Raw genomic sequence first — 23,795 nt, 5'->3', positions numbered from 1 at the left:
AGAAGGAGGATGGTGGAATTATCGGAGCTCCCTGGAAGATGTAGAGGAAACGGGGCAGGATGTCCATTTTAATTACGTTGATTCGGCCGAACCAAGACAATTGCTTCCTGTTGTATGAGGTCAGGTCTGTCAGAGTACGTTCTAGTAGGGGTAGGTAATTAATGGCATATATTTTTGAAAGATCTGTGGGGACTTGGATGCCTAGGTACTTAATGGATGTGGGGCACCAACGGAATGGGAAATGTTCTTTCACCATTTGGATATCGTCCGCTGGGAGAGAGATATTTAAAGCCTCGGATTTGCTGAAGTTAATTTTAAAATTATTCAGCCGGCTATAGGTCTCCAGCTCACTGAGTAAAGATGGTAGCGAGATCCTCGGCTGGGAAATGTATAACAGCAGATCATCTACAAACAACGCTGCTTTATAATGGCGTTGCCCAACTTGGATGCCCTGTATTGCAGAATTATTTCTAATGGCATTAGCCAGATGCTCCATTACTATTACGTAAAAGAGGGGGGAGAGAGGGCATCCTTGGCATGTGCCATTACTAATCTGAATTGGAGCCGAGTAAAAGCCATTTGCTCTGACCCTAGCCTTGGGATTTTTATAGAGGGCCAGGATTCTCCCCAAGAACTTGGGACCCAAGCCCAAACGAGAAAGAGCCCCAGACAGAAAGCCCCCGTGCACCCTGTCAAAGGCTTTCTCTGCATCTATTGACAGGAGGCAGACAGGAATTGATCTTTTCTGGGCCTGTGCCATTAAGAGAAATGTTTTATTTAAATTATCTCTAGCCTCTCTACCCCTGACAAATCCCACCTGGTCAGTGTTAATTACTTTCGGTAAGTGAGGGGCTAGTCTATCCGCCAGTATCTTGGAGTACAGCTTCAGGTCCACGTTTAAGAGAGAAATAGGCCTATAACTGGCCGTTGAGAGAGGGTCTTTGCCTGGTTTCAGAAGGACACTGATGTTGGCCTCCAAAGACTGCGGATTGAAGGCGATGTCAGGAGTGACGTTGAAAATCTTAGTTAAGAATGGAGTAAGAGCCTCTTTAAACATCTTATAGAAGGCCGGAGAGAAACCGTCAGGTCCGGGGCATTTCCCAGAAGGTGTATTCTTAATGGCAGAGAGAATTTCGTCAGCACTAAAGTCTGATTCCAAAGCTCCGATTGCCTCTTCCTCAATAGGGGGCAAAGCAGTGTCTCTTATATATGTCTCTATTTCCTCTAGCGAGGAGGCTGGGTCTAGATCAGCGAACTGTCCCTTTATATTATATAGCCGGGAGTAGTATTCGCCGAATGCCGCAATAATATCTACTGGGTTGTGTTTAATCTCACCCCCTACTGTTTTGATGCGGGGGATATGTGTCAATCCAGATCTAGTGTGTATGAACCGCGCAGGTGAGCGTCCGCACTTATTAGAATGTTCGTATAGATGGCTTTTAAACTGCATTCTCTGTGCCAGGGACTTCCTGTCTAGTAGAGCCCTTATCTCGTCTCTAGTAAGTATCAGATCTGCTAAGACCTCATGGCTCTGGTCCGACTTATGTCTGGATTCCAGTTTGTGTAATTGTTGCAATAATGAGGTGAGTTTGGCGGAGTTCTCCCTCTTTAATCTGACTCCGTGTTCTGTAATGCGGCTTCTAAGTTCGCATTTAAGTGCTTCCCACTTCATTGGGAGGACTTCGGGGCAAAGCTCCTGGGAGAGCACGCATGATTCAATGGTGTTTTTTATATCCTGTACACATACCGCATCTTTTAGTAAGTGATCATTCAGGCGCCAGGACCAAGGTCTCTTGGCAATTGAGGGGATGGTGACCGACATGTAGATTGGCGCATGATCCGACAATATTGCCTATAGCGGCCGTTGGCTGCCACGAGAGGGCCCGATGTTGGATGAGGAAGAAGTCTATGCGGCTGTACGACTCATGCGCTGGGGAATAATAGGTATAATCCTTATCTTTAGGGTGCAGGATCCGCCAGATGTCAACCAATTGAAGATTATGCAAATTTTTTTTAAAAGAACCCAACTGTCGTAGAGGGGTATGGCTCTTTCCCGAAGAGGTATCCAATTGGACATCTAGAGGGAAGTTAAAGTCTCCTCCAAGCACTAGTACCCCCTCCGAGAACACCGCTAACTCATGTAATATCTTCCTCCCGACTGTGGCAGGGGCGCGATTAGGCAGGTATAGGTTTGCACATGTAAAAATTTGATCAAAAATTTGTAGTTTGATAAATGCGTATCTGCCTGCCTCATATAGACGCTCGCCCAGGACAACATGTGGGAGAGTGGAGCGGAGAAGCAAACAGCATGGACCCCCTATAGGCTGTATATTAACATATAAAGAAACAGTGTGAAATGAGAACCATCCAGCACTAATATATATGTATATGATCCCGCCTCGGATCCCCTAATGCAGGGCATATAGGTCAGATAAAACACAAAGAACTAGGCAAGCTCAGCTAGGACTGACATAACTCTACCCATCAAATCAGAACATGGGAAATACAATCAAAGATTTGTTTGTCATAGCCACTTATCTGAAGCTAGCACTCAATGGAGAAGGACCACATTCATATTTGCAATATGTGAGACCAGTCGCGGCGGGTCAAAACATCAGACCACTCAGGGGCGTGGGTCTCTCGGCTGTCGTGGAGACGCTGGACGCGCCCCACCCCCTCGGGCCCCACGACTTCTGCGCCTTGGAGGTCTCGCCAGTATTGGAAGAGGGGGACCCCCTCCTCTCATTCCTCCAGGGACCGGGAGTCTCGGCCACTCATTTATAGGTGGGGCTGGGAATCCCAGTGCAGCAGAGAGCCCCGGGACATCCATCGGATGGTGCAAGGTGTATCTTTTATCCGCGTGGCGGATGTGTAGGCAAAATGGGAACCCCCATGTGTATATTCCTTTGTCGTAGTTCTCCTAGGAATGGCTTTAGCATCTTGCGCTTGAGAAGCGTGAGGCGGGAGAGATCCAGAAGCAGCTGTAGGGCTACACCTTGGAACCTAATTTCTCCTGCCTCCCTTGCTTTGGACATGATAGCATCTTCGATGCTGTAGAGTAGTGTGCAGTTGAGCAACTTCAACTGTTTCAGGCAGCCCTCTCACTCAAATATTATTCCGACGGTATTGTCGGACGATATTTTCGGTATCGTCCAATTGATCAGCTAGGAACTGGAGTTGGAAGGCATGTGCAGCTAAGATAGAGTCCTGGTTGTCTACTCGTTCACTTAGGGTGGCCTGGGTGTCCTCCACATTGGTGACCCTAGTGGCTACTCTCTGAACATCTTCTCGCACTGCATTTAGCTCCGTAGTATAAGCCTGCTCCAGTCTGGCTACGTAACTTTCCATATCTTCCCTAGTGGGAATTGAGCGGGGGTGTGTACGTAGAGCTCGCAACTCGGCTAAGGCGCCAATTTCTTGTGACAACATTATAGGGGGCAGTTGGGGAGGCGAAAGAGAGCCGTCAGAGCAGGGAGACATCCTGGGGCCTAGATCATCTGGGCCCCACTGGGTAGGTACCGGTATGGAGGAGGATGGGGGAATGTCTGCTGGAGAGCCCCCTGCAGGTGTAGAAGGCCATTCTTTCCCTTGCGAAGGCCACAAGACCGGGGAGTGAGGGGCCTCGTATGGGCTTCTAGATTGTGGAGGCCTGGGAGGGGCCGGCGGAATGCCCCCATGAAGAGGAGGGTGACTGTGTCTGAATAAATGATGTGCTCACCGCATCATGAGGGGTCCCAGCAAGGTGCTGGGCATATGGGCTGCACTTTGGGGCATAATCTGCGTCCTCAGGTGCTGGGATTCCCTGCGGCCTAGCTGGGCGTGCTGCCAAGTCCTCCTGTACTGTCCCTCTACTGTGTGCAACCTTCCCCTTAGTGAGCGCTGCTACCTCTGTGGGAGTCCCTGTGGATGTGTTCCCCAGCTCTGGGAACTGCCGCTCACCTGTAAAGCGGGCTGCTCCAGTGACCTCCTGTTCGCCCCGCACATCTGCTCTCAGGGGCATCTCGGCAGCGGAGGTGCTGGGCGCCGCCATCTTCGGGGTCCCGCGCAGGAGCGGGGTTGCGGCCGAATTCGGCTTGACACTGCCAGGTGAGACGGGGACTCAATCACCGTCCCCTCCCGCGTCCGGCGCGGAGAGCGAGCGGGAGGCGCACGCCACATCCGGACCCTCCACCATGTTGGCGCCTCGTGGCTGGGATGCAGGAGCCGCTGCCAGAGTAAGGTACTTCCCGATACCTCTCGTCGCCGTCCTGGTTGGGGGAGCTCTGGGTGCCTTAGGGTCTACCTTCTTTTTGGGACCCATCTAGGATATTGGATGGAGCTGGATAGCCTTGTTAAACAGCCTAGATTGGGGGTCAGAGCAGGAGCTAGTGCAGGATACGTCTGTGCGCCACCATAGCTAGGCCACGCCCCCTAAACTGTCATATTTTAGTAAGGAACATGTTAGAGCAATAGCTTTGTATTTTTTATTATTTGTTATGGTAAAAGTGTGCATAAGCAGGTACTGCAAACATTTTGGGTGTCACTTTTGAGTTTAATGATCATGTAATACATGGCCAAGTCTTATCCTCTTGGTCATAAGTTACAGTTTAGAGACACTCTCCATTTTGGTAACAGAGAAGGGTTATATATGGAGGGAGATCAAATCCAAATGTCCTTGTCTGCTTATATTTAAAGCAGAAGTTTTATCCTACCCTACTTTGACTGTCCAATGCAGACTTTTTTGCAGAGAAGAAAGATGGCTCCATTTGGCCTTTCATAGACTGTAGTGGAGTGAACAAGATCACTGTGAAACGCAGATATATCTTCTGACTATCATTTCTGACATTGTTGATAATAGGATTTGGACCTATCTGAAGCATGTACATTGATTCAGATTGCACATCATACATAGTGCATATACATTGCCAAGAGGTTAAAGCTGTATGGAAAAGGTTCACAAGCTGAGCCCTTTTTTACACAGGGCAGGTACCTGTTGTAATATGCGGCAGACAAACGCCCCAATTGGTGCTGGCAACTATTGAGGAACTTAACCTGTTAGGTGCCACAGTCAAAGCAGCTGACACGCAGCTGTGCATGGGTGCCCATATATTTCCACCAATCGGCACCCCTCATAATTTCATCTAGGGCCACTGATCAGTTGCCATAACTGCAGGGAACCTTTGAGAAGATTTTATGACTGCCAACTGGTTCTTTCTAGTACACCCAGGCTGCAATAGAAGACTTGGATATTGAATGTATACTGCAATACATACCTGAGGCTCGGCCGGCGGGTTTCTCCCTGCAGGGAGGAGCAGTGCCCCGGCTGTCTTATGACAGCCAGAGCCTGGCTCTAAAAGTCCGGATCGGAACTCCGTTTTGATCTGACTGTAAACCCGTTAGATCCTGCAGTCAATGTAGTGACCGCGGGATCTACAAACCTGCAGAGGGAGGGGGCTCCCTCCCTCTTCTCCCGGCACCCCGCAATGCGATTTCGGGTTTCCATCTACATATCCAGGTCTGCTTTTGGCACATTCCTGTCAGCCTATGCATCTGCACTGCAATACATGGTTATTGCAGTGCATTAGTATGAACTAGTGATCACACGATCACTAGTTTATATGGTAGTATTGTAAAAACAAAAAAAGGACACAAAAATAAAAAATAAAATTCATTAAATTGTCCCTACCACATATAAAAGAATAAATATTATAAAAAAGTTAAAAAAAACACAACATATTAGGTATCACCACGTCCCATAATTCCCGATCTATAAAAATGTAGAAATTCCCAGCGGTAAAACCTGTAGCGGAAAAATGCTCTCAAATGTCCGAATCGCCACTTTTTTGCCCTTTCGCAACAAAAATTTTTTAATAAAAACTGATCTAAAGGTCGCACAGTCCTGAAAATGGTAGCAATAAAAACGTCAGCTCATCCCGGAAAAGAAATTACACTTTAGCCAACTCCATACTCCTAAGTATGAAAAAGTTAGTAGAGTCAAAATATGGTAAAAGTAATAATTTTTGGGGGGTATAAAAAGTTTTAATTTTTGGTAAAATCTATTAACACCTAATAAAACCTATATGAATTTGGTATCCCTGTGATCGTACCAAACCAAAAAATATATTAGAGATGCCATTTGGAGTGTACAGTGAAATACATAAAAACAGAGCCCACAAGAAAATGGCGCTTTCTTGTCAATTTTACCACATTTTGAATTGTATTTCAACTTCCCAGTACAAGGGATGGAATATAAAATACCATCACTAGGAAGTACAATTTTTTACACAGAAAATAAGCCCTCACAGCTCTGTACACGGAAAAATTAAAAAAGTTATTGATTTTTGATACAGAAAGTAAAATAGAAAAAGCCCATCAGTGGCAAAGGATTAAAATTCCTCCTATACCACATGATAAAAAGTTTACAAATTTGAGATAAGGATTTGTGGTACCTTAGGCCATGGTTGCATTTGTAAACACAATCCAAAGGCTTGACTCATGATAACATATTTTGGTAACATTGTGTTTCCAATACGTTAACTGAACATGAAGGAAAAGCAATCTTACCTCAACGTGTGATCGCAGGTGGAGCCTTTGGATTGCATTTCAAAATGCAACCAAATTGCCACGTGTGCCCCAGGGGCTCTACAAACACGTCATGGCGACTGAAAACTACCGTATATTCCGGCGTATAAGACGACTTTTGAAGACAGAAAAATCTTCTGTCTTCTTTGGAGTCGTCTTATACGCCGGTAATCCCGACCGCCCACCGTGTATTCACGGCGGCGGTCGGGTCGCGCTGCATGGAGAGGGCTCACGGGCTGAGCCCTCTCCATAGCCGGTAAGTCTTTGCTGCATATTGCAGCACCGATCGCAGGTGTTTTCACAGCGTGGGCAGCCTCAAAAAGATAGCGGCGCATGGGCGCTGCCATCTTACCTGGGATCCCCGCTCCCCGTGACGTCATCGTGCTGATAGCTGATAGCTATCATCGTGCTGATGTGCTCATAGCACATTGTAATGAATGAGGAGGAAAATCCCCATATACTGCCATACTGTAGTATGGCAGTATATGATAGGATCGATCAGACAACCTAGGGTTAAAGTACCCTAGGGAGTCTGAAAAATAGTATAAATAAAAAAAAGTTAAAAAAAAAAATTATAATAAAAAAAACTAAAATTTCAAATCACCCCCCTTTCCCTAGAACTGACATAAATATAAATAAACAGTAAAAATCATAAACACATCAGGTATCGACGCGTCCGAAAATGCCCGATCTATCAAAATTATGATAATGGTTTTTCAATGCGTTTAACCCCCTAACGGAAAATAGCGCTCTCTTACAGTAAATAGTGTCCTCTTACTCGGAAAAAACTGCCCAATATATTCCTAGATGCATTTTCTACTTTTATTCAGTTAATGTGGATACATTTTGAAAACCAATTCCAAATCAAACCTTCATTTTGTTTGAATTTCTGTAAAATATATAAAGGGAACTTCCAAAACTCCTAAAGAAATAAAATGGTCCCTTAAATAATTTATTGTAAAGTTTTAGAGAATGCTGTTCCATTTGTGATCTTTCTAGCATCGTAAAAAAACAAAAGGACACTTATAAAATGACGCCAAGACAAAGTTGAGATATGGTAAATGTTAGTTAGTAACTAATTTGTGTAGTAAGACTATCAGTTTAAAAACCAGAACATTTTGAAGTTTTTAGTTAAGTATTTAGTTAATTGTTTCAAAATGTTTACCAAACTAACCTTTTTTCATTAATAAATTCAAAATATATCAACCAAAATTTCCCACTAACTTGAAGTACAAAATGTCACCGAAAAACAAACTCAAAAACACGTAAGTTAAGGCCTTCTAAAGTTATTGCCAGATAAAGTCACACATGCTGGTTTTGAAAAATAGGCAAATGAGCTTGGTCATTAAGGGGTTAAAATCGTAAAACCTTTCAAATGGAACCATTATAGATTTAATTAAAAGTGATCTAAATGTTGTACCCTTCTCAAAATGGTATCAATGAAAAATTTCATCTTGTCCTGCAAATAACTACACCTTATATGGCCCTGGAGACCAACAGTCAGTATAAAAAAGTTATGGCTTTTGGAAATAGGGAAATGAAAAATGGAATCACAAAAGCTAAAAAGGGCCTTGTCCTGAAGGAGTTAAAGGTGTTGTCCACACATTTCTATCCACTGGAAGTAAACAAAGAAGCTTTCTATAGCAGGACAGCAAGCAGAGATCTAGAAATGTTTGAGGGATTGATACAGAAAGTATATTGGAAAATTGTAGAACTTTTCATTAAACAAACCATATCAATTATTTGCTGAAAGTGGACAACCCCTGTCAAATGTAAGACTGTACTTATACCTACTGTAACCAACACAGGTTCTTGGTAATTCTCTATTTTCTATGTTTTGATGTCGTAAATAAAATGTTGTGCTATGGGTATCCTTTATCAGTATGTTCTTTAATATCAATTGGCGATGTGAAAGAATTATTCCAAACTAAATTGCTTTTGTCAGTATGTACTGATAGAATATTTTAGTTACAACTGCTAGGTTTTTCCTTTATTAGCCCCCCTCTCACATGAACGTATGCTCACCCCTCCTCTCTATAAAGGAAGCCTTGCAGCCGGGTCGTACGTATGGCAAAAAATAGAGCATGCTCTATCTTTTTTCCGTCAGCACTACAGTACCATGGCCAATACAGTCATTCGATGGGGCCATGTGCTATCCTTACATTTAGCACAGATCCAAAAAATTGGGCTTTAGTCTAAAGATGCTCTGCATTTCTCTATGGATGGATGTAGACAGTATGTACTGATCACACAGTTAGCATTAGGGAAACTGCCTCCTTCTACACTAGGGTCAGATAGTAGGTGATCTCCTTAAGGAGAGATTGACAATTATGGCGACCTTAAAGGCATGTGGAGACTTCAAGCCATAGATGCTCCACTAGGGAATTCTGGAAAGTATGCATATATGTTTTCCAAGGTGTTAAACGGAAAACAATGCATCCTTTTGCTACCTTGAAAGGCAGCCCCCACAACATCACCTACATGACCTACAAGAAATCTAAAAACATGATGTAGGATTAAGCCAAAACCAGTATGTCTATTCCATAACCAACAGACTCCCAACTGTAGACAGCACTGTTTCGACCTAACTTCAAATTCTATAACTATTACAGCATATGTTGGGTATAAAGAGTAATTGGGGCTGGACACTAGCAACTCCCTGGAAGAAGCCGTACAGGGTCGGATGAGAATGTGTAGCTGACGTCCTATGTTGAAGTTTTATGTGCACATTTTTATTGCTCTTTTGTGAGTATGCAAGGACACACTCCGGTCACAACTTATTTTCTATCTGGAGATCTGTTGTTTGAGTAGAAGGGTGTTTTAGGAGATTTATGGTCCATCAACAGGGACAGTACTGTATTCAAGTCTCTAGCCACTATCTTAGCATAAAAAGATCAACGAAAGCTTTGGGGCCATGGTTGGGACCATAAACATTATATACACTCATTTACCCTGCTGGTGTGTCTAATACAGCTTGCAGGAGCCTCCCTTCCGTGTCCACTTGGTGTGAGAGCACTATCATGGGTGAATACCTATTGATCAGGAGGACTCCCGCTTTTCTATCTAGGGAGGGAGATCCTAATACCCCTCCAACCCAAGCTCTTGTAATATGGAAGAAGTCTTGTTCACAGAGATGGGCCATCTGCAATAAGGCGATGTCAGCCTTTAATTCCAGGATTTGATTTTCATATCACTGGGGATATATGATGTTATATCAGTCCTAATCGTACATTACATTGTGTAGCATTGACAAGCATGAGAAGAAGTTTAAGAGGTGTTCTCCTTATGGAGAAATTGCCAATTAAGGCCACCTTAAAGGCTTGTGGAGACTTAAAGCCATAGATGCTCCACTAGGGAATTCTGGGAAGTATGCAAATACGTTTTCCAAGGTGTTAAATGGAAAACAATGCCTCCTTTTGCTACTTTGAAGGCAGCCCCCTTAACACCAAGTATGACCTACAAGAAGTTTAAAAACATGATGTGGGATTAAGCCAATCCAGTATATCTATTCCAGAAGGAACAGACTCCCAACTGTAGACAGCACTGTTTCGACCTGGTTGGGTCTCCTCAGCAGCCTAGCAAATGTGGCGGCATCGGCCCCGGCCAAGAGCTTTGAAGCTCGGACACCTGCTGGGACGACACCTCAACTCAGGTGGCAAAGAATGAGGACAAGCAGTTGGAGGCATCAAAGCCGAAGACAAAGAAGGTGACACATTCTACCCCCAGCACTCCCTGACCTCCAATAACCATTCCTCTCCCCTCTCCCCCTCTGAGAATTCCGCCTTCCCCCTAGCTTATCATTGTGTACACTTCCCCTGACAGGTGTGAGCGCCTGGAGCTTTTCCAGAACCTCAGGCCAAAACTCACTACACCTAGGGCGGTTGTGTTGGCTGGCAGTTTCATCAAGAAGAGTGGCGCAAGCTGGTATGTCACATTCAAACTACTACTAGAGATTGTGAGGGAAGTGTCCCTGAGGTATGCCACCAGGGCTGGCTCTGTAATTTACACTTGGAGCAGCTCCGATTGCACTTCCCTTTCTAGGATCGACTTTGTGTTCTCCGCTAGAGTGGTCAGGCAGTGTCGGTACTCCATGGTTCCCTGTTTCCTTTCTGACCACAGGGCTGTGCAAGTCCGCTGCACTCTGGACCACGGCTTCCTGCCTAGTCCGGCCTCCCGGAAGCAGAACTTCACCCTGTTGGCAGATGAAGTAGTTTAGGCAGGACTGATAGACATCTACATGGTTCTGAGGAATTACAAAAGCTTGTTTGAAACTATAAGGGAGTGGTGGGAATATGCTAAAGTTAAAATCCATTGTTTCTTTCAGGACAAAGGAAGAACGCCATGGCAAAGAGAGGTCTCGGACACCTCCAGCGTCAGCTGAGAGAGGAGCTGGAGGAAACCGAAAAGGGCCTGAAGACACTTTGAGGAGGAATCCAGGCGCATCTTTTGTGCCAAAGTGAACAACTTGGAGAAGGGTGAGAAAGTTTCAGGTAACTTTCTTTTTCAGAAAAGTCCACTCCAGTCACATGCCCCTGAATGAACTATGAGATTAAACCGGATGCATGCAGAGGGGAAAACACGCTGTCATGGGAGTCGTCAAGGATTTCTACAGCACTCTCTACTCCCCGTAGCCCACAGACGACGGAGCTGGTGAGAGGTTCCTGTCGTCAGGTATTGCTAACACCCTTGAGGCTATGGTGACGGCCGCCTGACCAAGCTCTATGCTGGGGGACCTCATCTTCCCTGACCTGCTGGGGCTCTATAAGGAGATGGTGGCAAAGGGCAAGATAATGCTGATCATGATCTTGTACATGTGGAAAGGCGAGAGGTGCAACCTGAAGAACTGGAGTCCCAGCTCTCTGCTCAACCTGGACTACAAGATCCTGGCGAAGGTGCTGGCCAACAGAGTGAAGGAAGTCATGAGTAAGATCGTCCATCCGGACCAGACCTGTGGACTCTATCTATATTATAGCCAAGCCTGCATTAGGAGTTGCGCGGTGTCAGCGGTAATGTACTGCTGCCATCCCGAGTAACACCTGTGGTCTGAGTGGGCTCTGATCGCTGGTGTTTAAACAGTTGAATGCTGCGGTCAGTGCAACCACGGCATTTAACTGGCCTGCCAGGGGTCTCTGCCCGACAATTGCCCCTCCGTGCCGTCTTTGTGGGGCGTGGATCATTCCTATGGCTCTCCGCTGGCAGTGCCATTAATATGTTAATATGAAAATGTTATTCAGCAATGTATTTAGGTGGTAAATCTATCTGCCTGAAAGCGCAATGATTTTGAATTTCAAAAATGGAAAATTTTTCAAAAATTCATAATTTTTATTTTTTTGGAAATAAACTCAAAATTTACCAGGCAAAATTTACCACTGAAATGAAGTACAACATGTAAGGAAAAAAAAACAATCTCATAATCGCTTTGTTAAGTAACAGTGTTATAACCATATAAAGTGACGCATTTCAGAATACAAAAAATGGGGCTGAGCCTTAAAATATAATCTGGCTAGGTTCTTTAGGGGTTAAGGATTCTGTCTGGTAAGCCAGGAGCTGCTGCCCGGTCTAACAATGCAGCTGTCAGCCTATATGCATAGGCTGACTATATATTATGCTGCAATACATTTGTATTTCAGTATATTACAATGGACAAGTGATCAAATGAGCACTGGCCTTTTAGAAGCCAAATTTGACAGAAGCCCAACAAGTGTCACCATTTTGAAATGTACACCACTTGGAGAATTAAGCAAAGTGTAATATGTGTATTTGCAGGTGTTTGATACATTTTTCCCAAAAAGTCACTTTTACCCTTACATTTTGTAGGCCACAAGATATTAAAGATGAAACAACCCCCAAAAATGTGTAAAACTATTTCTCCCGAGTCTAGAATTGCCTCATATGTGCATATCAAATGCAGTAGAGCTCAAAAGGGAAAAAGGGATGTTTGCCTTTTAGAAGCCATATTTGACAGACATCCTTTACGTGTGTCAGGATTTGGAGAACCCTAGTGGTACAAAACAGAGGAGAACCCCAACAAGTGACACCATTTTGGAAAGTACACCCCTTGGAGAATTTAGCAAGGTGCTATACATGTATTTGCCCGTCAAGGTGTTTGATTCAATTAGGCACCAAAAAGTAGAAAGGAGAAAATTTTCCTTTAAAGGTCACTTTTACCCCTATTTTTTTTATAGCCACTAGAGATACAAAATGTAATAACACCCAAAAATATGTAAAACTGTTTCTCCCAAGTGTAGACCCCACATGTGTGTATATACAATCCTGGCACACACATGGCACAGTAGCGGGAAAGACGGATGTTTTCCTTTTAGAATCCAAATTTTACAGAAATCCTTCATGTGTCAGGATACATTTGGAGAGCACTGTGGTATAAAACAGAGGAAACCCCGAAAAGTGACCCTAATTGTTGAATGCATACCCCTTGGAGAGAATTAAGCAAGGTGTAATATGTGGTGTAGTGTAATACACGTGGTGAAATGAGCATTTTGAACATACAGGTGGTTTCCAAATATGACGTGCAATGGATCCCCAAGATGGAAAGTGCAATTCTTACTGGAAAGTTTGGTGCCCATTATGTGATGCCAAGTTTGTGCCACTGTGAAATGTCAGCTCCCTGATAAAGAAGTCATGTTTTCTGACATGAGAAAGACCCTACAAGTGATCCTAAACACTAACCAGATAATACAACAGGGCTCCGCAATGATAAAGCAATTGGAATAATTTCAATTCACAACAAAGGTTGGATGTAAATTGTGAATGTGTTGCGTATAAGGAGGTGGAATATACCAGTGGACCAACTAAAATTTTGTCACTCTGGAGTTCTCGCAGGTTTTGTAGTTGTGTATAGTGTCCTTCCTAAATCCTCTTTTGGAGCACTCTTTTCTGAGTTCATCCATTAGAAGCAGGAGAATTCACCTGGAAAATGCTGTCCTGGCAAAACAGGGCGACATCTAATATAGAGGTACTGGGGCAATGTCATTCTTGTCCAAATATAGTTCCCTAATATCTGCATCTTGAAAATGGATGAAATGATACGGCCTGACCTGCACATTGGAACAGCATGTAAGAGTCGTATAGCATCATCTGTGCAATGTACACGACCAGCATTTTTGTACCATATCTTTGTTTTCCATAGTGCACGGTCTCAGCACCTGACGTGACTGATGAAACCCACCCAAGTGTTTATTGTAAGCCAGGATGTCGTCTGGCTTGGGGGCAACGGTAGAGGTACCTCGTACAGGGGTGAGGGTGCTAGGGTTCCCATGAACTGTGGTCAGAACAAGGACATCCCTTTTTTCCTTATGCTTGACCAACACTATGTCCTGATTGCTGAGTGCCTTGATACCCCCCCCCCTCTAATTGGCTGCCTAACAAGGGTTCCAGGGGACCTCTTGCATACAGAGCCGCCGCACACAACAGAACCTCTGGAACTGAGGGATTGTAATAGTGGAACGCTGGGATAAAAGTTATCCACATACAAGTGGTAACTCTTATCCACCAGTGGATGCACAGATCAGTCAATCGGAGCTCTCTGGGAGATGGCATGATGCCACCAGACATGGACCCTTCCACTGATGATTGGTGGTGTCCCAGACAGCAACAATTGTCGCCGTGTGTTGCTCTCATTCACCTCAGCGATGTCCATTGTGACAAATATTGCTGCTATTGGCTGCTCTGGATTGACCAGCCAGTAGCGGCAAACATGGACAGAGGGGGGCAGCAAAACCCCTCTGGACCATGGGGCAAAATTAATGGCTGTCAGGAATAGCCGCCACCCTGCCCTGCTCACCATGTTGGTCTGCATTGATTAGCCAATGGCAGTGATCATAAACTGGGTTTGGGGGGGGGGTTTTTTTGACAAAACCGCTCTGGTCCACGGGACAGGATGGATAGTCACCAGGAACAGCCACCATCTTGCCCAGATCACTGTGTCTATGTCTTGCCCAGATAACTGTTTAATGTGATTTATTAACTCTATGTGTGGAGAAAAATAAAATCATTAATTCTTGTTTTGAATTTTTAGCATTTTTTTTTGGGGGGGGGGGGCGTTCACTGTAGCACTTTTTATGTACCAAATGTGGATGTGCTATGTGACTGGGTCCATACACATAGGTTATTTATTTACAAAAAAGGTCCCTAGGGACCTCACTGAGACCCATTGGTCTAAAACTTAACTTTTAATGTGTTTGAGCATTAAAAAGTATTAATTGGATTGCTGAAACCTATTGAAGACACACAATTAAAAATTCTACAAATCCATGGCGTTGGGATATATTATTATCTCTAACCAGGTCCAAGTAGAGCGGAGTTAACTATTGTATCAATTCAATGCAGGGAGAACCACTAGAGGTCGCCAGAGATGTGGTTCTAATTAACCTGTGTGTTAAATCTATAGAGTTTTGGCATCATTAATTAACTCTGCAACTTTGTTGCTACAATTGTATTCGCTGATACTACAGTGTACTACTGTTGGCCAACTTCCAAGCCACTATTTGCTGGTATACAGATCCACTAGAGCTCTCCCTGTCTGTAAACATTTTTATACACATTTCCTCCTCATTTTCTTACTGTTAACGGACACTAGAACTGATCCCTAACACCATTTCATTGATGTCTAAAAAGGATTAGATTATAGCCTTTAATCTAATCCTTTTTAGACAGCAATGAAATGGTGTTAGGGATCAGTTCTAGTGTCCGTTAACAGTAAGAAAATGAGGAGGAAATGTGTATAAAAATGTTTACAGACAGGGAGAGCTCTAGTGGATCTGTATACCAGCAAATAGTGGCTTGGAAGCCGGCCAACAGTAGTACACTGTAGTATCAGCGAATACAATTGTAGCAACTAATTAATGAGTTAATTAATTATGCCAAAACTCTATAGATTTAACACACAGGTTAATTAGAACCACATCTCTGGCGACCTCTAGTGGTTCTCCCTGCATTGAATTGATACAATAGTTAACTCCGCTCTACTTGGACCTGGTTATAGATAATAATATATCCCAACGCCATGGATTTGTAGAATTTTTAATTGTGTGTCTTCAATAGGTTTCAGCAATCCAATTAATACTTTTTAATGCTCAAACACATTAAAAGTTAAGTTTTAGACCAATGGGTCTCAGTGAGGTCCCTAGGGACCTTTTTTGTAAATATGAAACTTTTTATGATCACTCTTTAGTACATTTTTTGTAAAGTGATTTGATTAAAAAAATTAAATTTTTTCCGTTTTTTTTTACAGACTCACCAAGCGGATCCAATTATGATTATAATTTATTGTACAGATTGCTACGGATATGTCGATACCAAATATGTGGGGGAAGGGAGGGGGGGTTGTACTTTATTTATTGTTTTAACTTTTTTTTATTTTTCCTGACATGTTGGCTTGAACAAATGATCTTCTGCCCAGGAGGCATGGACCCAGCTGGCGGACATGTTCACGCAGCGCCAGGGGCACTGGCAGATCGGACCCCCTGGGTAAGCATCTTAAAGTAACTTCCCGTCGCGCCGTACAATTAGAGAGTGCGTCGGGAAGGGGTTGCAGCATTACAAAGGTATAACGTCTTATAATGGCACATGGCACATTTTAAAAATCAGGCTTAGTCCTAAAGCCCTAAAAAGGTTTAGTTATGAAGTACCGTAGTTAAAAAGAAAATGAAAATACAGACACATGATATTTTATAGGACACCTGTCATCAGGTCTGTGTCACTTGTCCTGTCACTACTACCTGTTGGAGCAGCTCACAAGGATCCCATCCCAGCCTTTATCTAGTTATTTCATATATTATTCATTGTAAAATCATCTATTTTTTAACATGTAAATGAGGCTGGTCACATGGTCAGAGGCAGTGATGTCACCCCTGTTACCCCTCCCCTCTCCTCCCCCTGCTCATGTCTGTGTGTAATGTATAGTAAAGCATTGCTAGTGTGTGTGCTGCATCTGCTGACATGCTGCATCCTCCTAATATACAGGTGAGAGACACAGACATCAGCTACACATGAATCTGACATGTTCTGCTGTAACATGGCTGCCTGGAGCTGCTGTATCTCTCCTAAACACACACACACATGCACACACAGGCTGCAGGGGGTGTGGCCACCAGCACCAGGAAGCACATCATTATACAGCCTCACATCATTATACAGGCTGTCAGTCATGCACTGGGGGTGTGGCTGGGCCTTCCACTCATGAATAAGGTTGACAGCTTGAATATGCTAATGCTTCATTGGACATTTCACAGGTCATTTGCATACAGCTTTGGGACCTCATTGCTTAGGTTTACAGGCATGTAGAGGGACAATGAAGGGATAGAGGCAATGCTCTCTAATGGCAGTTTATGAAAATATATTTAGTTTAGGGGGGTTATTTTGCATGACGGGTTCTCTTTAAGAAATTGAAATACTCCCTTTGTTTATATCATCATATTTTTCATATGCCAATACAATAGTTCTTATGTGGTAAAACTAGAGAAAAATAGTACATCCTAACCTATTAAAGTTATAGTTAGTAGTAATATACATAAAAACTTCCTCTCATAATATAAACTGTAAAAAAAATACTATACTCATGTAGAACAGGACAACTTAAAGGAAATCTACCATTTGATTTCATGCATTATAAACCAAACATAACTTGAGAATGCTGTAGCTACACTAATGCAGGAACATATCTTGTTTAAAGGGGTTGTCCGAGTTCTTTAAAAAAAAGCTAAAAGTGGCCGGGACAGGGCTGCTTAAAAAAAATAAAGATGTACTTACCTCCCGGTGCCCTCCCGTATCCAGCGCTGCTGTCGCTCCGGTCCGGGCGCCATGTAAACAAACATGGCCGCCGGAGCAGCGCTGGATTCAGCTTCCGGCCGGCCGTGGCCGGGCACGCCTATCCGTCCCTATACACAGCATTGTGTATGGGGGCCGGAAGGTTGTCGGGTCCGGCCGGAACTGAGTCCAGCGCTGCTCCGGCGGCCATGTTTGTTTACATGGCGCCCGGACTGGAGCGACAGCAGCGCTGGATACTGGAGGGCACCGGGAGGTAAGTACATCTTTATTTTTTTTAAGCAGCCCTGTTCCGGCCACTTTTAGCTTTTTTTAAAGAACTCAGACAACCCCTTTAATCCCTGAGTTGAGTGGTTCCTGAGATTGGTAATTCCGAACCATTGGAATGATAGAGAGACCCCTAATGTTAAGGCCTGGGAAGAAAGAATGGATAATCTATTCTTTGCTGAGTGACAGGAGGAATTTGAAAGTGGTGTAAAAAGAGATGGAATGAGGGATTTATGGTTTAACAGATCTAGTGAACAACAGCTCCTCTAGTATCTATTAGCAAATTACTAATACTTTCCTTTTTGATATGTAAACGTTGATGGTTATATACCATGTGTCTTCGGGGGGCTTAGGCCACTAGTCAGCCGCCAGGGTTGGGAGGGATGAGGGAGGGTTAAAAATTGTGCAAATGATAAATGTTTGATTAATTTGATGTAAAGAAATTGTCTATGTATGTATACACAGGGCCGGATTAAAGGAGGGGCTCCTGGGGCTCTAGCCCCGGGGCCCCCACCACTTGCACTTTTTAAGGGGCCCCCACCAGGCTGAGTCACTGACTGTCTCTGTGTGCGATGCGCTGTGGCCCGTGGCCGCCCGCATCGCTCATGGGAGTCTAGGATGTCAGCTGTGTCAGTGAGACACAGCTGCCATCGCTGGGGGAGTTTGCCGATGCACTGTTTTGGCAGCAGGTTGTAATGGGACGCCAGCGGCGGTGATGACGTCACGTTGTTGGCGTCCGATCACAACATGCTGCCAAGACAGTGCATCCGCGATCTCCCCCAGCGATGGCATCTGTGTCTCACTGACACAGCTGACATCCTAGACCACTATGGCACAGGGTCTGGCAGGATGTATACTACAAGGGATTGGCATGGTTTATATACTACAGGGGACTGGCAGGGTTTATATACTACATGGGGTGGCAGGCTATATACTACAGGGTCTGGCTAGCTATATGCTACAGGGGACTGCCAGGCTATATACTACAGGGGGCTGGAAGTCTATATACTGCAGGGGGCTGGCAAGCTATATACTTCCAAAAACATTGTTGGAAGGGCCCCCACCAGTTTGCGCCCAGGGGCCCCCACCAACCTTAATCCAGCCTTGTACAGTATACACATTTTGTATTGCTTTAAAAAAAAAAAAAAAGTGGTTTTGCTTTAAAACAATTATAGCATTCAGGACCCTGGGAAAGCTAGGTGCTGCTGGCTGTCTACATAAACACATTACACACAGAGCTTCCTGAACTGTTCTGTTGGGACTAATCAACCTGAGCTGGATCACTCATACACAGCAGCTGGTGGGCACAACACAGTGATCACATCATTCTCAGGAGCAGCACATACCATTTGATTTGATGCATTATGAATCAAACATACCTTGAGAATGCTGTAGCTTCACTGATGCATAACCATATCTTGTTTAATCTCTGAGCTGAGTGGTTTTGCTGAAAAGACAGATATAAAATTATGATAATGAAGCTCTGTCCTTCCGTGCTGTGGCTTGGCACTTTTCCTTTCACATTAGTTATGCACTGCACTAGACGATGATGTAATCACATTCTTCTTCCTGCCAGGCAGAATAATAAATTGCTGCACCATCCCCCAGCTGCTGTGTATGAGTGATCCAGCTCAGGTTGATTAGTCCTGCCTTGGCTGTTCAGAAAGGCTTGTGTGTAATGTGTGTTATGTTGATTCAGCTTTCCCAAGGTCCTGAATTTTATAATAGTTTTTTCCGCAAAACCACTCAGCACAGGGATTAAACAAGATATGCTTCTGCATCAGTGTAGCTACATCATTCTCAAGGTATGTTTGGTTCATAATGTATGGCATCAAATGATAGATTTTCTTTTAAATACCCTTGTGTCTCTTTTCCCTTAGTTTCATCAAACAGCCATATATCTGCATATATATATAGCATCTGTATAGCAGTGTAGGTCTAGCCTTCTGCTGCCACCTGGTGACTTTTATTTTAACTAAAACAACTTCATAAATTCTGATGTGAAACAATTAATACATTTGTTTATTGGTTGTTTACCGTATATACTCGTGTATAAGCCGAGTTTTTCAGCACAAAAAATGTGCTGAAAAACGTCCCCTCGGCTTATACACGAGTCAATACAGCAGTCAGTCAGTAAGAATTACTTAAAAAAAAAATTAAACTTATATACTCACCCTCCGGTGGCCCCGATGCACAGCGCTGCTTCCCCGATGTCCACGCGGCTCGTCTTCAGGCTTCTGTGCCCGTCTTCTTTCTTCTGCTCAGCGCCGCCATTGTTTTCCTCCCGGGCGGCGCCTAGCATGACGTCAGCGCCGGCCCGGGAGAGAGCAATGGCGGCGCCCAGCAGAAAAAGCAAGACGGGCGCAAAAGCCTGAAGACAAGCCGCGCGGACATCGGGGGAGCTGCGCATCGGGGCCATAAGTATATAAGTTTTTTTTTTTTAATGCTGGGGTGGCTGTATACTACTGGGGGCAGGCTGGGCTGGGCTGGGCTGTATACTACACGGGGCAGGCTGGGGTGCTGTATACTACTGGGGCAAGCTGTATACTACTGGGGGCAGGCGGAGGTGGCTGTATACTACTGGGGGCAAGCTATATACTACTGTGGGCAAGCTGTATACTACTGGGGGCAGGCTATATACTACTGGGGGCAGGCTGTATACTACTGGGAGCCGGCTGAGGTGGCTGTATACTACTGGGGACTGGCTTTATACTACTGGGGGCAGGCGGAGGTGGCTGTATACTACTGGGGGCAAGCTATATACTACTGGGGGCAAGCTGTATACTACTGGGAACAAGCTGTATACTACTGGGGTCTGGCTGTATACTACTGGGGGCAGGCTGTAAACTACTGAGGCAAGCTGTATACTACTGGGGGAAAGCTGTATACTACTGGGGTCTGGCTGTATACTACTGGGGTCTGGCTGTATACTACTGGGGTCTGGCTGTATACTACATGGGGCTGGCTGTATACTACATGGGGGCAGGCTGTATACTACTGGGGGCAGGCTGTATACTACTGTGGGCAGGCTGTATACTACTGGGGGCAAGCTGGGCTGGCTGTATACTACTGGGGGCAAGCTGGGCTGGCTGTATACTACTGGGGGCAAGATGGGCTGGCTTTATACTACTGGGGGCAAGATGGGCTGGGCTGTATACTACTGGGGGCAAGATTGGCTGACTGTATACTACTGGGGGCAAGATGGGCTGGGCTGTATACTACTGGGGCAGGCTGGGCTGGCTGTATACTACTGGGGGCAGGCTGTATACTATACGGGGCTGGATGGCTATATACTGGTGGGGTCTGTGACCAATGCATTTCCCACCCTCGTCTTATACTCGAGTCAATAGGTTTTCCCAGTTTTTGGTGGTAATATTAGGGGCCTCAGCTTATACTCAGGTCGGCTTATACTCTAGTATATACGGTAAATACAAGCATCAAACTCCTTAACATAGTTAGGCCTTATGCACACGATCGTAAGCGTAATAAGGGCCCTAAACAGGGGAAGTGATGCCCTGTTTGCTGCCTATTTCAGCCGAGTAGACATAGGTGGGTGAACAGCTCTCACTTAGTCCATGTCCATAGGAACTGAGCCAGTTTACCTCATGTTTTTTGGAATGTGTGTGTAAGTGTGGGGGCAGAGTATTAGGTAATTTACCAATATGCATCTTTTAAATGTTCTGCTTCGCTTTGTTGATATGCAAAGTGAAGCCTCCTGTCTTTTACCTCATCAGCCAGAAATTCCTGACCATAAAATTGCTGCAAATGGTCATGTGATCTCTAACGGTCCATGAACAATTGCCCTTCAAGGACCTAATGATAGTATTCATGAATATAAGTTCAAGGTCATGGAATGGAATTTCATGGACAGATGTGATCACATGAGCCTCCATCTGTAGCCATTTTACCTTACATATCAAGAAAGCGGAGCAGAACATATAGATGTATATTGGTAAATTACCTACCTCCCAACTTTTGGACTAGAGGAAGAGGGACAAAGCCCCAACCCCTTTTTCTAAACCACGCCCATTGTTCCACCCAAAAGCATAGTATAATATCGACCTTGACAGTCCCCACATAGTACAATGCCCCTTACTTTTGCCCCACCCCCCCACCCCATGGACCCGTATGATAACCCCTAATGCAACTCAGCAACATATAAAACATATAAAACCCCTCTTTAATTTTATCCTCCCTTTACATTTGGTTTTCCACTTTTATTTATCTCCCCAAACTTACACATAATACTATCTGTACTCCTACCCCCTCCTCACATGGTGTGGTCCCTGTTCTATATCCTCCTCATAATGTGGCCTCCTGTTCCTCGGCCTCCTCATGTAGCCTCCTGTCGTCCAGCTTCCTCCTGTCCTCCAGCCTACTCCTGTACCCTCCTGTCCTCCAGTCTACTCCTGTAGCCTCCTGTCCTCAAGTCTCCTCCTGTAGCCTCCTGTCCTCAATCTTCCTCCTGTAACCTCCTGTCCTTCAGCCTCCTCATGTAGCCTCATGTCCTCCAGACTCCTCATGTAGCCTCCTGTCCTCCAGCCTCCTCATGCAGCCTCCCGTCCTCCAGCCTTCTCCTGTTCTCCTGCCTCCTCCTGTCCTCCAGCCTCCCCCTGTTCCCCAGCCTTCTCCTGTCCTCCAGCTGCCTCCAGCTTTTCCTGTCCTTCAGAAAGAATATTCCTGTCCCACAGCCTCCTACAGTTCCCCAGCCTCCTCCTGTCCTCTAGCAGCCTCCTTCTGTAGCCTCCAGCCCCTCTGTCCTCAATCCTCCTCCTTGTCTCCTCTTCCTGTGGCCCCCTATCCCCTGGTAGTAAACAAAAAACCTCTGTTTCTTACCTTACCTCGTTCCCCCGCAGTCACCAGTCTGTCTTATCCCGAGAAGGGGTTGGGGCCAGCAGGCGGCAGAGCTACCTCCTCACTTGACTCGTGCAGATATCATGTGAGGAGGTAGCAGGGGCTACCGCCTCCTCCTGGTTCTCATGCCTCGGCTGCTCTGCAGCTCTAATCTACCATGTATAGAAAAAAGAAAAAAAAAATTTGTGCTGCTCACCGATATATCCAATTCACATGTGCAGGAGATCCACACCAACGTGGTGTATATCCACGGGTCACAGAGAAGAAACCATGACTAAGGGTGCCGCGTGCACCTGAAACACAAAGGTTTTTTCTTCCTTGACATGGACTTGGGGATATGCCCTGTATATTTTAATTTAATACTGCAATAAAGTCTGGACTGACAAGAAAAATATTTTACTGCATCACTGGTGCGGAGGCCATTCTTTCTAATCTGGAGGATTCTGTCTGGAGGAGGCGGGACAAACAGGGGAAGGTCGGCGGAACCCGGGACATGATCCCAGCCGCCCGTGACAGCGGGATAGAGCGCAAAAAAGGGACTGTCACGCCAAAGCTGGGACGGTTGGGAGGTATGTCTAATACTTTGCCCCCCACAATTACACAAACATTACAAAAAACATATGGTAAAGTGGCCAACCCCTTTAATAATATTTACAAGTTGTAGTGAATACATAAAAAAATAAATACAACAATTCTTATATGCAGCAAAACTGATTGTAAGATTTTGGGGCAGATTTACTTACCCGGTCCATTTACGATCCAGCGGCGCGTTCTCTGCGGTGGATTCGGGTCCGGCCGGGATTCACTAAGGCAGTTCCTCTGACGTCCACCAGGTGTCACTGCTGCACTGAAGACCATCGGAATGCACGGAAGTTCACCGAGCCATCGTGGGTGAAGGTAAGTGCGTGTCGAGCGACACATTTTTTTTTTAATGCGCCGGTTTTTCCGAATCCATCAGGTTTTTTTTACGGCCACGTCCCCCCGATTTCCGTAGCGTGCGCCGAAATCCCGGAGCAATTCAAGGAAAATCGCCGCAAAAATTCGTTTAACCCGTCGCAAAAATGCAAATCGGGCCCTTAGTAAATGACCCCCTATGTCTTTTGATTGTAATCGTCATTTTTTTCTTGTTACTTGACCGGGTCTGCACTATGTGGATGGCAACATAAGTAGGCAAAGTAGCTTCAAATCGGCATTTTTTCCCCCTACTTATGTTACAATCTCCACAGTGTAGACCGTGCCAGGTAACCCTTAACCCCTTGGTGACCACCCATACGGGTATGTACGTTGGACACTAAGGGACAGTAGGCTAGGCCGATGGGTTTCTCTATCAG

Source organism: Engystomops pustulosus, chromosome 1, assembly GCF_040894005.1.
Source record: "Engystomops pustulosus chromosome 1, aEngPut4.maternal, whole genome shotgun sequence".
Lineage (NCBI taxonomy): Eukaryota > Metazoa > Chordata > Amphibia > Anura > Leptodactylidae > Engystomops > Engystomops pustulosus.
Note: the sequence above shows the minus strand (reverse complement) of the source record.